General features: G+C 33.7%; 1 protein-coding gene across 3 annotated transcripts in view; it reads left to right on the forward strand.

Moving 5' to 3' along the window:
* Positions 1 to 15,370, forward strand: part of LOC124540300 (RNA-binding protein fusilli) — a 121,604-nt gene that overhangs the window by 60,181 nt on the left and 46,053 nt on the right. The window lies entirely within an intron of this gene.

The raw sequence follows: 15,370 nt of genomic DNA on the forward strand, positions 1-15,370 counted from the left end.
CGACCTCTGTGGTCATGTAGTGCGTACACCACTCTGAGGTTCCTGGTTCTATTCCCGGCCGAGTCGATGTAGAAAAAGTTAATTAATTTTCTTTGTTGTCTTGGGTCTGGGTGTTTTGTGGTAACGTCGTTACTCTGATTTTTCATAAAACAAATGCTTTCTCTTCTGACATTGGGAATGTGTGATATTATCCAATATTTATGATATTTATTTATTTATATATACAAACAAGGTAAGCGTGACTCTAATCTATCTATTTTTTGGTTGTAGTGGAGTCCAAACTAAAATGGCTAGTAAGTTAGATAGAATAAACTGCACTAGTCAAATGCCTTTTCACGCCTCGTTTGAAAGAATCCAGGTTGTAAAAGGATTCCTTCACAATCTTTATGTGCTTATATTCTTATTATGTATTATATGTATCGAAGTGGAAATAGTCACCTCTTAAATACATATAAATGTTAAACGGACAACTGATGCAATATTTACTATTAATAATAAATATTGCGCATTATTTATTTATATGGCGGATGGTGCTTTCATATGATACAACACGTGTACATATGTGTTCGTAATAATTTTAATTTTCTTTTTTTTTAATATTTTTATACAGTATGTAGTAGGAAATATTAATAATTTCTTATGGTACCAATGGACAGCACTTTATGAGAACTATCTGAGATCATAGTCTGTTTAGTTTAAGTGGTAGGTCTTTGTGTAAACTTTCCAAATATACAGTTACTTTTACAAAATATAAAAGTAGTAATTCCACGGTTATTTTTACTGGGCCTATTAAATAATTTAAAGGTCATGTCAAAAATACATTGAAAAATAAGGCATATCACTCAACACAATATTACAGATAAAAAAGCGTGGACTTTTTTTAGGCAGGATACATATAAATTTAATTGTACTTCTCTGACATATTATGTAATAAACATAGAAAAGAGTAAAAATAATCTTCTCTGTGTAATCAACTATTCGAAATGGTGTTTTTTTTTTCACAAATTATTTATAAGCCTACTTGAATATTTATTGATTTTGAAGCAGTTACTCATACGTAAATTGACAATCAGAAATTCAAAGAGGTATTATGCATATCATTTTACGGTGACTGATCTGAAAATTATCTTAAAAATTTAATAAGATATATTAATTATATAATTAAAAGGCACAATTGTAAAATCAAGGTGATTTTAATTATATTTGTTTCCTCCAAACTTTTTCTATTTAATATGACATTGAGATTAATATATACTTACTTAGTGGTATAAATAACTTTGACTTGATGGTAGGGCTTTGTCCAAGCTCGTGTAGGTACCACCAACTCATATGTTTTACCACCAAAGAATAGTACTCAGTTTTGTTGAAGTTATTCCGGTTTGAAGGGTGAGTGAGTCAGTGTTACAGGCACAAGGGACATAACGTCTAAACAAAGGAATGATTAATATTTCTAACGCCATTGTTATGAACGGTGATCACTTATCATCACCACCATCCATATCAGGTGGTCTGACTATAGCATCCCGGCTTTGTACGGATACAGTAAGGATCGAACTAAATATAACGGTTTATGATGGCGCAACCCTCCAGTCAGCATATTTACGCCATCTTTAATATCCGTTTTAAAATATATATACATAGCGTGGTTAAATATCTGGTAAGGTATCGTAAATGTTCTAGAAATAATTAATTATGGAAAAAGGGTGCGAGTGAATGCCTAAATTTCTATTTACTTTAATATAATGTTACCTAAATTAAATTCCCATTTGTATAATTATTGTAGACATATATTTTTGTCTATGAACAGATTTAAATTATTATCTGAATATAGCTTTCATTCGAAGCATACATTCAAGTATATATTTGAAGTCAGTTTAGAACTGAATGTTTCTCTATAAATGTATTGTTCATATGTTCATACAAATTGTATAGTCTGCATTTATTCGCAATATTTGACTAATAAATCAACGAAAACAAATTGAAAAAAAAAAAACAATCTGCATGTATTACAAAAATTCAAACATTGGTACTATAATACGAAGTTTTTATAATGATTTTCGAATATATTTTCCGCTCATAACTGGTTATATCCAGTTTGATCGGTTACTTTGGATTAAGACGCGTGTTATTCCGTCACATTTGACGTATATAGAGAATAATGGTTCTAATAAAACAAATAACGTATTTGATTTATTCTGATACTAAAACGTTATTTTTATTAATAAGCCTAATGGCGTATGTATCTTTTTGGATGTGCATCATATTGCTATTATATTCATATTGTAAGGATGTTTTCAAATATTCACTATTGCATATTCTAAGACCTGATAGAGAGAGATAGAAATAAAAGCTGACGTTTATTGTTGTCGGTACTTTTCGGGTTTGTGTGACTTTTGATTCGAAAATTGATGGGAATCAATTATAATCAGCACAACGCTTGCCGTCGATGTAGCTTCAAGAGCTGATGTTGTAGTGTGCGTTACCTTCACTCATCCTACACACACATAGCCCGGTGAGACACCAAAGAGATTAAAGTCTGTTCTCATATCAAAAGTATAAAAAAATCGTTAACTTTACATAATTTCACCGTCGAACAGCAATTGAGTACTGAGTTAGCCAGTGTACCAGACACAGCGGATAAAATCTTAGTTGAATGGCACAAAGGCAATGTAAGTAATGGTTTAAACGGTTATCATATCATTATTATAGTGTGCTTTTGTATCAGAAAAGTTATTCTGGAATAAGAAATTCGAAACTCACTGCAGAACACTAGCGTGACGTGTTTGTGAGATGAGAAGTGAAATGTAAATAAATCTTAATAAGAGTTTTTGTTACATCATTAATACAGTAGAATATATAAAATAAAATACACACATATATAAAATGTTATAGAATTTCACTGCAGGCAATGGATTTTTCATATATATTATTCAAAGCCTATTTAAATAAAATATATTTTAATAAATTCATCGTTGTAAATGTACGTTTTGTAATTATTATGCAGACAACACTGTTAGTGTTATAAATGTATTGACTTATAACATTAAACTATTTAATTAAATGTTAAATAAGTTTTTGTTACATAAATTGAACCTTGCGTCGACGTTATTAACGCTTCTGACATAACGATATACCGTAGTCTTCCTGACAAGCATTCCTTTATAAATATATGATATTAGTAAAACCTGATCAGTACATTTACATAAAACAATTCGGCATACATTATATACATATAACGCTCTTGTACGATATGTAAGAATTAACTGGAGTTTAATATTATATATTAGATTTGAAAGACAAAGACACTTCACGCTGTTTGTTTCTATGTATGCTACGATCTTTCTCAGAGTCGAGATGGCCCAGTGGTTAGAACGCGTGCATCTTAACCGATGATTGCGGTTTCAAACCCAGGCAAGCACCGCTGATTCATGTGCTTAATTTGTATTTATAATTCATCTCGTGCTCAGCGGTGAAGGAAAACATCGTGAGGAAACCTGCATGTGACAAATTTCATAGACATTGTGCCACATGTGTATTCCACCAACCCACATTGGAAGAGCGTGGTGGAATATGTTCCAAACCTTCTCCTCAAAGGGAGAGGAGGCCTTTAGCCCAGCAGTGGGAATTTACAGGCTGTTGTTGTTATGCTACGATCTTTATGACTACGGAACTGATTTCGATGCGATTTATTAAATAGTTAGTAATCCAAGAGGAAAATATATGTATAATACATGCTAAATGAACCACTGATAATTTAAAGGTGTCTAATGTGATGTCATAAAAAGTACCAAAATAAACACATTATTGACGCATTGAAAACGCTGACCGAATCTTACGAGATAGATCAAAATAAAGTACTACAATAATGTACAACTTAAAAAGCTCTACAAAAAGTTGTATACGACTATCTGTTAGAGATAAATCACAAAAATCATTTTTTTATCATTTACTTTTTACAAGTATAAATATGGAGTCCATTAAATAACTTGAACTTAGTATTTTATTATATATATATATATATATATATATATAATAGTGTTGTACGTTTAATGTACACTACTATAGTAACGCAATATATAGCTGCACATACACAAAAGTGGAAACCGTACAGGGCACGTGTCTGCCTTATCAAGAAGCCGATCGAAGGTGTTTTGTATTAGCAAAATAATATAAATAATATGAAGTTTGTATATCCGTCTAAAAAAGTCAAGCTCAACAACTGCCTGTAAATTCCCACTACTGGGCTAAAGGGCTCCTCTCCCTTTGAGGAGAAGGTTTTTGGAACATATTCCACCACGCTCTTCCAATGCGGGTTGGTGGAGTACACATGTGGCAGAATTTCTATGAAATTTGTCACATACAGGTGATGAATTATAAACACAAATGAAGCAAATGAATCAGCGGTCCTTGCCTGGGTTTGAACCCGAAATCATCGATTAAGATGCACGCGTTCTAACAATTGGGACATCTCAGCTCTAGATCGTTGTTCGAGTGAGTTCGACAAATTCTAAATCAAATTATTAATATACCTTATTCGATTACGCTGCTACAAGCACTTTCGAAGCGACATTTTACAAATTACTTAAGCTAATATGTTTAACAATGCAATAAAAATGTATACATATAAGTATCAACGAACTCAATCCTAGCTCTTGTGACATCTTATATCATATAAATTATAATAAAGCCTATTTATAAATATGTATTTCAAATTCAGACTATTTTAACTTTGCCGTTTCGTAAATTCAATTAAGATGCACGCGTTCTAACCACTGGGCCATATCAGTTCTTTATATTAATATTATAATATAAATAATATGAAGTTTGTATATCCGTCTAAACAAGTCAAGCAATGAACACATTTGCTTATGTAAATCTTAAGAGATTTCCAAGAGCTCTACAGGTAACTTGTATCCGCGAGTTTCCGCAACACCTGCTCAAATAAATTCTTCTGCCATGCGTGACCACGTACTTGTAGCAACACATCGCGGATCGCGGTTCGATCCGTTCAGTTAGATGGCAAAAACATAGATATACTTGAACAGGAAATTGTTTTCAGAGACGTTTCAACAACCGAAAATAAAAAAAATACACACGAATGGGAGTCAGGCAATGTTAGTTTTGTTAATACTATCATCATCAGCCCTTTTTTGTCCACTGCTGGACAAAAGCCTCTCCAAGCGCACGCCACTGTGGTCTTTCTCTGGCTACTCGCATCCAGCTCCTGCCTGCCGTCTTGCGTAAATACTATCCTCCATCTGCAGCACACACGCAATTTAAAGGTCAAAATATAAAATTACTAGCGAGCTAAATCTTATATATCTTTGTTACTTTTTCTACTACTGAACAGATTTTTTTCTTTTACAGTAATATAGGTTATACGTCAGAAAAACATAATTTAAAATGATATTATGTCATTTGTTTATAATATAACGATACATATTAAGCAAGCGAAGCCGGGCGGGTCGCAAAAAAAACTGCTGGAAAACTGTATATTAGGACGATTTAATAACATTTCTCCGAAAAACATGAAAAAACAGTGAAAGGAAGTGCTTAATAACATCAGAAATGAAGGTATTACGACATAAATGATGAAAACGATATACATAACCAATACATACATATAAATAAACTTGGATTGTATGTTTGTCATTTTAAAATCACCTTCTAACTTTACGGTACATGTGTATATTCGTTCCGGCTAATCTCTGGAACGAATGGACCGATTTCGACGGGACTTTCATTGGATAGCTGATGTAATAAGGACTACCTTCCAGCGAGATCAATTAAAAATGGTGGATGGGCAAATTACCTCCCTAAGAAATTATAACCAATCCTGACATTGTCAACGCGCGACCAACCTTGGACACTAAGATATTATGATCTATTTGTTGTGGGGTTTTGCTCCAAAAAGCAACTTAAAGGACCTACAAATTGCACAAAATAAAATCATTAAAATATTATTTAATTACGATTATTTAACATCCACAGTCAAATTGTATAAGGAGACAAAGCTCATGAACATAAAACAATTACACGCATATGGCACTTGTATATTAATAAGAAAAATCCTGAATAAGTCAATTAATTCACAAATCTCATTCACAAAAGTTCATCAGGCTCACACCCGTAGTAGCCGAAGGGGAGACCATATCCTATTACCTCAAGTCCGAACCGCTTTAGGTATGCGCACCGTGATCTTTGCTGGAGTACAAATCTATAATAAATTACCTAAAGAGATAAAAAATGCAAATTCATTCAACATCTTTAAAATTAAACTAAAAAAACATATACTACATGACAATACGTTATTAAAATAAAATAAATAATATAAGCTAATACAAAAATAAAAAAATTAAATAAAATTAAATAGAATAAAAATAAAGTATGAAATAAATAACTGATGATCAAACTGTTTTTGTTACTCTGTGTCTATGAGTTTGCATTTCTTATCGCTGTTTTGTACACAATTATTGTTGCTTTGAGGGTATGTTTTAAATTTCTTGTTTAAATCAAAATTTATTGTAAGAATATGTTAAACTAGTGATATATTTATTATGATTGTCGAAGTTATAATTTAAAAAATGTTTATAGTCATAATTTTCTCAAGTAAGTGAAATGTAATTTCTTTTTGAGAAATAAAGTATCTTTAACCATATTTGCCAGATACGCTGGCTCACTCAACAGTAATAAATATCTGCCAAGCGGTATAATTCGTGCTGACTAGACGGTAAAGCTACAACCTACCACCTAAACCGTAACAAACTCACGTACCTAAATTAATATTTGGACAGCATTACATACATTACTCTGATCCCCAATGTACCACAAACATCCAGACCCACGATAACATAGAAAACTTATGAACTTTTTCTACATCGGCTCGGCCAGGAATCGAACCCGGGACCTCAGAGGTCGTTTATACGTATGTACTCCCAGTAATACATAACCCATATCAATACTTCCTCGTAGTGTCACAGTGTGCCGTTGATACTAACTTAGCCGAGGCTAAAATTAGTCGTATCCGCTATACAAACAGCAGCGCTATTAACGTAAATGCTGTTACTGTAATCTAGGTAAGTGCTGTTGTAAGTTTCACTTTGCGATGCTATAAAATAAAAGTTCCACTCATTGGGTTCCCGCTATACGATACACCTGTCCTGGCTGTCATCCACCCGGGTGGGTTAGGGCACATATAGTAAACTCAAACTCAAACTGAAATAACTTTATTCAATATAGAAGCATTACACTTTCTTATTGATGGTCAATTGAAACACTACCACCGGTTCGGAAAAGAAAATACCCTGACCTGAGAAGAACCGGCGAAAGAAACTCAGCGGGTTTTTTTTATTTTTTTTTTTATTTGTCTCATATATTATTTAAACAATTTAATATGAGATGAAAGCCAGGAGGCGATCGTTTCATTCCCAAGGTGTGCTATCGATCATAAACTCATTAATTGTAAGTATTATCATATCATTAATTGTAGTATATAGAGGTATAGTGTTTATACATTTAAACCTTCCTCGTAAATCGTTTAATACATTGTTAGGAAGTACATGAATAGGTTTTAGGGTTCCACACTCAGAGTTAAACGGACCTATTACTAAGACCCCGCTGTCCGTCTGACGTTAGACATTTAAAAATTTCACATTTGTTTCTTTTGCGTTATGATTTTTGTTTCAGATATATTACGAGATATTTAAACGCGTAAATGGTATATCAATTATACAAGTTGACGGACCACCAAATGGTACAGTTACACTGTTGCATTAAAGCTACCACCGATTCGTCAAGTAGATTCTACTCAGGAGAATCAGCAAGAAACTCAATAGCTACTCTTTACAATCATTTTAATTACATAGTAAGTCAGTAAAATACAATTATTGTATATATAACATGCCTAGAAGGCCGTAAATACTAATTCCACGCTTTTTATCTTTAATATCATGTTGTATTGAGTATATGCCTTATTTATTAATATTTTTTTGATAAGGCCAAATAAAACTAGCTGTGGAGTCTAATAAAAATGAAAAACGTACTATAAATTACACATTTAAAAATATGTATTATCGCTTTTCATATTATCGCTATGCAAGTAAAACGTCAGCATAAAATTCTTTCAACTTCAAACACAGGTGCCAGACAAGGCATTCGCTCGCATCCCGGGGAACCAGTTAGTCCCCGACTTGCGTAACCGCAGGTTCGATGCCCGATCGAGTGCATTTGGTAAACTGATGTTATCAACACTGTAACCGTTTATTTATAACATAACATCGATTAAGCGTTGCGTACGCGATTAGCGCTGAATAAGCGAAAATAATATGCCCTTTATTATTACAGTTGATATGTAAGCTATGTATGTTATAGCGACTTGCTCCGGCTTCGCATTGCATTATAAACAAAGACAGCTCATTTTTAACCGACTTTAAAAAAGGAGGTTCTCAATTTGATTGTATTTTTTTTTGTATTGGGCAATTATACCTCTCATTTCACAGCGAAAGATTTTTTGGTACCAATTATTTTGGAATCTGTGATCGTATACAGATTTGTTATAGGAAGTACTTTTATTCGGCTTGTAATATAAACATTGTATAGTAGTTTCACTTACTTATTAATGGTTTTCTCTTATGACTATTTTGTGGAATTGTATTTTTTGTTATAAGTAGATGGAAAGGCAGAAGGGCCACCTAATGGTAAGTAGTCAGTACCATCCATAAATATAAGGCTGGAAGAAATACTTACCATTCTCTACATTACACCAACCTTAGGAGCTCAGACCGTAGTTCCCTTGCGCTTGTAGTTACACTGGTACACTCATCCTTATATATAGAACACAGTAATAATGAGTATAGTTATTTCGAAGGAAAAATCATTAGCCGCAAGTTGCTGGTATCTATATATTTGTGGTGTTTTTTTTCTTTCTTTATATACATACAAATGTATATATATAGTTCATCTACACGTGTGTATATCACTGAACTCCTAAAATGCTGGATTGATTTTGATAAAAAATGTATATCTTTAATTAACTAAAAACATATATTGGAACTTCTAATCGGCTGCAATCGGGCCAGACTCCAAGTTATTCAAACTTTAAAGCTAACCTATTCATCAAGTTTATGTATTAAAGTATATGAAACGTATTATTCTGTAATTTTATGAATGAAATATAACAATGGTTTTATTATTTTTTTACCTTCTATTATGACATTGAAAATGCGAGTCAATCAAGTAATTTGTTAAATTATCGTCGAAAATTTAAAGACGTAATTACATGTTATCTTCAACGACATTAAAACTAGACATCAAGGTTGGTACAAAACAATGTATTGTTATTTTCGAGTTCTAGACATGGATATATGTCCTTGTTCAATTAGGCGTTATTGATAAACATGGCGCCCGGAAACCTTTCACCCCTAGAATCCTTCTATACAATACTTCGACCCCACTCTTTCTCTCGGTGGGAAAATGGCTTCGCGATTTGCTCGTATTGATTACATAGATTTTATTCTCTTTGTGTGTTTGTCTCATAGCATATTATATCATAATAAGTATGTATAAATTGTCAGGATCATTCATGAGCAACACTTATAAAGCAAAGTAATAGGTATTTTTTAGTTACAGTGTTTAATTCTAAATATATGTTTTATATAGACCTTTATTCTACCAGGGTATCATGACCGGATGGGTAGTAGATATTACTATAATTAAGATATAAAAAACAATGTAACCGTGTACATGAGCATGCTGTAGTTTAATTGAAATAGAAATTATTACTTTTTTCCGTCTTAAAATTATTATTGGTAAGTCGTAGGTGTGCTTACCCAACTAGTTTAGTTCGGAAATACTGTTATAAGAGACCGCAAAAAATATATGTACAAAGGTTTCTAAATCGCGCTTACGTTTGGTTCACTCCAATATATATATAGTCTCAACTTTGGTGTTCACCTATAGCAACGACTACGTTCTGAGCCGAGGTGCGATCTCATAGGTGATAGGAGAGACACGTCACTCGTGGTTTGAGATGCTGATGATAATCTCAAAATTCAAGGCTTATTCTGATACTCACCCCAACGCCCGGTGACGCTGTAAAAGCCAGTGGGGCCAACATCACAACTACACACACAAAAAAAAACTTTGTCGGAATACAATACAATAAAATAAACCGGAAGTAAGCGGTTTTGGACACCGTGATGAAATTCGAATAGAAAGACATGTTTACTATAATTGATCATTAATAATAATAATTGCCAATAACACTTTTATCCTTGAACCTAAAACTTAGAAAAAAAACGTCGTTATAAAATAATAATTACTTAAATCACCTAAGACAAGATAAGAGTAATTAAAACACAATATAAAAGTGTTATTAAGGCTCATCACACTGATGGGAGGTCGACCGCTTTTTATTAAATATTCCGTAGTTATAATTTTATTGTCAGTGCCTGTATGACACTATTGACATTATCTGCCTTATGGCGGTAGGAAATGCAATCCAATGGAAATGGTAAAAAAGGTAAATAAACCTTAGATTAATATATTTCATACGATTTGCTAATAACTCAGCTATATAGTGCACTACTAATAGTTTATTATTAATATGTCTTTATTTATAATACAGCACCATTGCCTTTATTATATATCCTTTGTTGTACTAAAATATGCTGTTACAATGATTGTACAGTAATATATGTACTGGACTTATCTCTAAAAGAGATTTCATCCAGTCAACCTATGGAGGTGAGTGACGGGGTGATGTAGCGGGCAAGATAGTGCAGACTGTAGTATGGAAAATATATGAAAATATAAATACTTACATAAATAAATATATAATACATAAACATACATAATAGGTTGGGGAAAAAGTTTCTTCGTATTTTATATGAAAATTCAAAAAGTTTTTTTTATAGTTTATTTACATTTGACTAAAGTATGTAGGTGCCATTTTGTTCCATAACTTTTTGCCATCTTGTTGGTAGTGACATGATCCCATTGCTGTAAAAATTTTGGGGCTTCTGATCGAAAAACTGCGACAAGTGGTTTTGGCAGTCCTCTCGTGATGTTAACCTGACACTGCCTTAGGAATTCTGCAGAGACCGAAACAGATGAAAATCTGAAGGTGCAAGGTCAGGACTATACGGCGGATGCATTAATACCTCCCAGCCAAACTCTCGTAATTTTTGTTGAGTGGCTAAATATGTGTGAGGTCTAGCGTTGTCATGGTGAAAAACCACACCCCTTCTGTTGATCAATTCTGGCCGCTTTCTCTCAATTTCTTGCTTCAATCTCATCAATTGTTCGCAATACAGATCTGAATCGATGGTCCTGCCGGGCGGTAACAGCTCATAATAAATGATGCCCTTCCAATCCCACCATACACACAGCATTACCTTGTTGCGAGTTAATCCGGGTTTTGCCACAGTCTGTGAAGCTTGACCGGCCTTTGACCACGATCTTTTTCGCACGTTCTTGTCGTATGTGATCCACTTTTCATCACCAGTTATCAGCTTCTTCAAAAATGGTTCGGTTTCATTACGTCGTAATAAAGAATCACAAATGAGTACACGGTTCATTAGGTTTCTTTCAGTGAGTTCATGAGGCACCCATATATCGAGCTTTTTTGTGTACCCAGCTTTATTCAAATGAGTCAAAACCGTTTTGTGGTCAATTGCCAGTTCTTCAGCTACATCGTAACTACTAATATACCGATCTTGCTCCACTTTTTCAAAAATGGCATCAATTTTGTCCGGAACAGGGCGACCAGAGCGAGATGCATCTTTGATATCAAAATTTCCGGCTTGAAAACGCTTAAACCAAACTTGCGCTACTCTCACAGATACTGCATTAGGTCCATAAACATCACAAATTTTTTTCGCGGCTTGAGTTGCATTTTTACCTTTTTTATAGTAAAATTTTAAAATGTATCGAATTTCTTCTTTAGATTCACTCATTTTAACAACAACAAAAACAAATGAAAATCACACAAATTCCTAATTTGAATTTGGAAGTGCCTTCTTTAAAATTAAAACTTTTTAATGATACCAAAACCAGCCAGATACAAATGGTATAGCCAAAGAGATTTTATTACAAGTTCATACATACTATATGCGAAAAGACATTTTCCCCAACCTAATAAAAATACAATACACAAAATACATATGGTATACTACGTATATCTATTTATATATACAATATAAATACGTATATATACCTTTAACCACTTTTCACGTTAATTTTACTTCCAAAATTCCGATAACAGTTTCTTCGACAATCAAAACTCCGTTTCGCGAATCCAGAGTGAATATCAGAGATTAATCCAGCTCTCGACCAATGGTATCGTGTCAATTTGACAAGTGTTATTTATTTAACTTTTTTCCTGTGTTGTAATAAAATGTAGACCGTATTTTGTAGTAAAATATCTTTTATAATTAATTCTTATGATGTATAAAATCACACATTTTAACTAACGTTGTTACATAGTCCGGTTTTCAAGTTATTTATCGAGGAATGCTCGACACCTTCCGGGAAGACTACGGTTTATCCATCGTCGCGAAATGGACGCGATTGTGTCACGTGGAGTGTTCAGTACGTTATTAAAAAAGAAACGTATATAACATAACGTCTTACTGACAAAAACATCGAACCATTATACATAAAATTCGTACCAAAAGTCGCATCGCATACAGCATATGTAACGAGATAGAAAGAAAAATCTATGTCACATTATTCACTTAGTGGTAGGGCTTTGTGCAAGCCCGTCTGGGTAGGTACCACCCACTCATCAGTTATTCTAACGCCAAACAACAGTACTCAGTATTGTTGTGCTCCGGTCTGAAGGGTGAGTGAGCCAGTGTAACTACAGACACAAAGGGCATAACATCTTAGTTCCCAAGCTTGGTGGCACATTGACGATGTAAGAAATAGTTAATATTTCTTACAGCGTCATTGTCTATGGGTGATGGTGACCACTTACCATCAGGTGGCCCATATGCTCATCCGCCAACTTATACCATTAAAAAAATAAAGAATTTTTTATTTATAGAGCCTTGATTTGCTGTTTCTGTTTTAATTTTTTAATTGACGTGACTAATTTTCGTTGGAAGAACGAACCCGTTTCCCTCATGTTAAGTGAGGGGGGAATCGGCCCCAAAGGGCGATTATTAAGGGCATCATGGGATCGCTTGCACATGCTATTGAGATTTGAAGTGACCAGTCTGATTTTAATGGCGTATTTACGATGAAGTTAACTACATAACCTCGATATCTAGAAACGATTCCAACATGATTATAATATAACTGCATTAGAATATAATTACATAACTCTTAACTTCCTAATGGTTGGCTATAGACGAAATCGGAAACGCCATTAACCTAGATAAACTTATTACTACCGCACTAATGTTCATTTAAATATCTATTTTAAATAATGACTTTGTCCGCACGGAATCAACTCTAATATATAACGTTTTAGCTGTTTATCTAAAGATTAGAAAAGAGAAGGTCTGTGACTAGATGAACAGGCATATCTACTTAGATGTTAGTCTATTGGCAATCTGATGCATGTGCCATTGTTATTGTTTGACGACCTCCGTGGTCTTGTAGTGTGTACACTGGTTTCCATGGGTACGCAATTCCGAGGTCCCGGATTCGATTCCCGGCGGAGTCGATGCAGAAAATTCATTAGATGTCTATGTTGTCTTGGGTCTAGGTTTTTGTGGTTGTTACTTCTGATATTCCATAACACAAGTGCTTTAGCTACTTTAATTGGGATCAGAGTAATGTATGTGATGTTGTCCAATATTTCTTGATGGTTGGAACGATTTATTTGACGTCGCCGATTGTCAAAGGGATCTTGTTATATTACTAATCGCCATCCCATTGGTATCACTCTTATTCAATTAAGTCACTCAATAAGACTGGTCAGTACTGCACAAGTGAAAATATCAACATCGGGTGTTTTATAAGATATACAAGATGTGCCCGCGACTTCGCGTTTTAATTTAACAAAAAAGTTATTGTTGTAGTCTAAGTTACTTATTACATCGGCTATTTGCCCGTGAAATTCCCGTCAAAATAGCTTAGCTTAACAAACAAACAGACATACAAATATTGTAAAAATTGTTTCATTGATGTACCGTGTATTATGTATATATATACATATGAGTTTAGTAAAAAGCGGATATTGTATTACAATCATTAATATTCACTTATCACCAGATGAGCGTTCTGTTAGATAGTCATCTATTGCATACAAAAAGATTTATTTTGGATTATTTGCCATATGTCTAGAAACATATGTTTCCCAATAAAACTAAACATACAAACACTATGCAATTAAAAACACCTAACATTAAAGAGATTACACAATTTATGTTTCTCTTGAACTTTGTGTAGACAAGCGACTCAATATTTATGCGCATGCGCATAATATAAATGTGCGTCCATAAAACATTGCCCTCGGTCACCCTATAACACGTGCGCGCGCAGGACTTGCCGTTATTATAAGTTAACTGAACGAGGAACGAAAGAGCGCGCAACGGTGCAAAAATCATACTTTTCATTTTGAAAAAGTACCGTTAGCAAAACAATACATTGAATGATTTTATTTTTAATCAAATAAATATTAGCAACAAGTGGAGAAACAAATCAGAATATATATATAATAATGTTTGTTTTGACAATTACCTAAAAACAATACTTAAAATCCAATATATATAGATACCCACACCTTCATAATTATTGTCTGCAAACAGTTCTACTAAATCAAGATGCATGAGATTATTTAACAGATTGATAGAAGTGTGTTACTTTTTAAAATTGTTGCGTAATAAAATATGATATAGGCTACTTTTGCCTGACACATGACAACGAACCCTAAAACACGTTATCGACTATATACTAGTATGATAATAAATAATATCTTAGACTTCTTATTTTAATGTTGCTTCTACTAATAGTTCAAAAAAATCGTCTGTTGATTTAATAACGAAAACTCCATAAATTCTCTATAATACAGTTTTTGCAGACGGTTATCGAACGTCATTTCCGAATCCTATTATCTAGTCGGAGCCGGTGCTAACCGGTTCGCTCCCTCGCCAAACATGGCCGAACCGGCCGGTGGATGCACACATAACTGCGCTATTCAACGCGATGTCGCTTTGAATTAAGTTATGCGTCGCTATTCCGATAACATATCCCATTACAAATGTACTTTTACCCGACTACGGCTTACTGAAGTAATAGTTGTACCTTCTAGCATCTTTATATATAGAAGAGTCGAGATGGCCGAGTGGTTAGAACGCGTGCATCTTAACCGATGATCGCGGGTTCAAACCCAGGCGAGCACCGCTGATTCATGTGCTTAATT

The sequence above is a fragment of the Vanessa cardui genome, chromosome 24 (assembly GCF_905220365.1).
Source record: "Vanessa cardui chromosome 24, ilVanCard2.1, whole genome shotgun sequence".
Taxonomy (NCBI): Eukaryota; Metazoa; Arthropoda; class Insecta; order Lepidoptera; family Nymphalidae; genus Vanessa; species Vanessa cardui.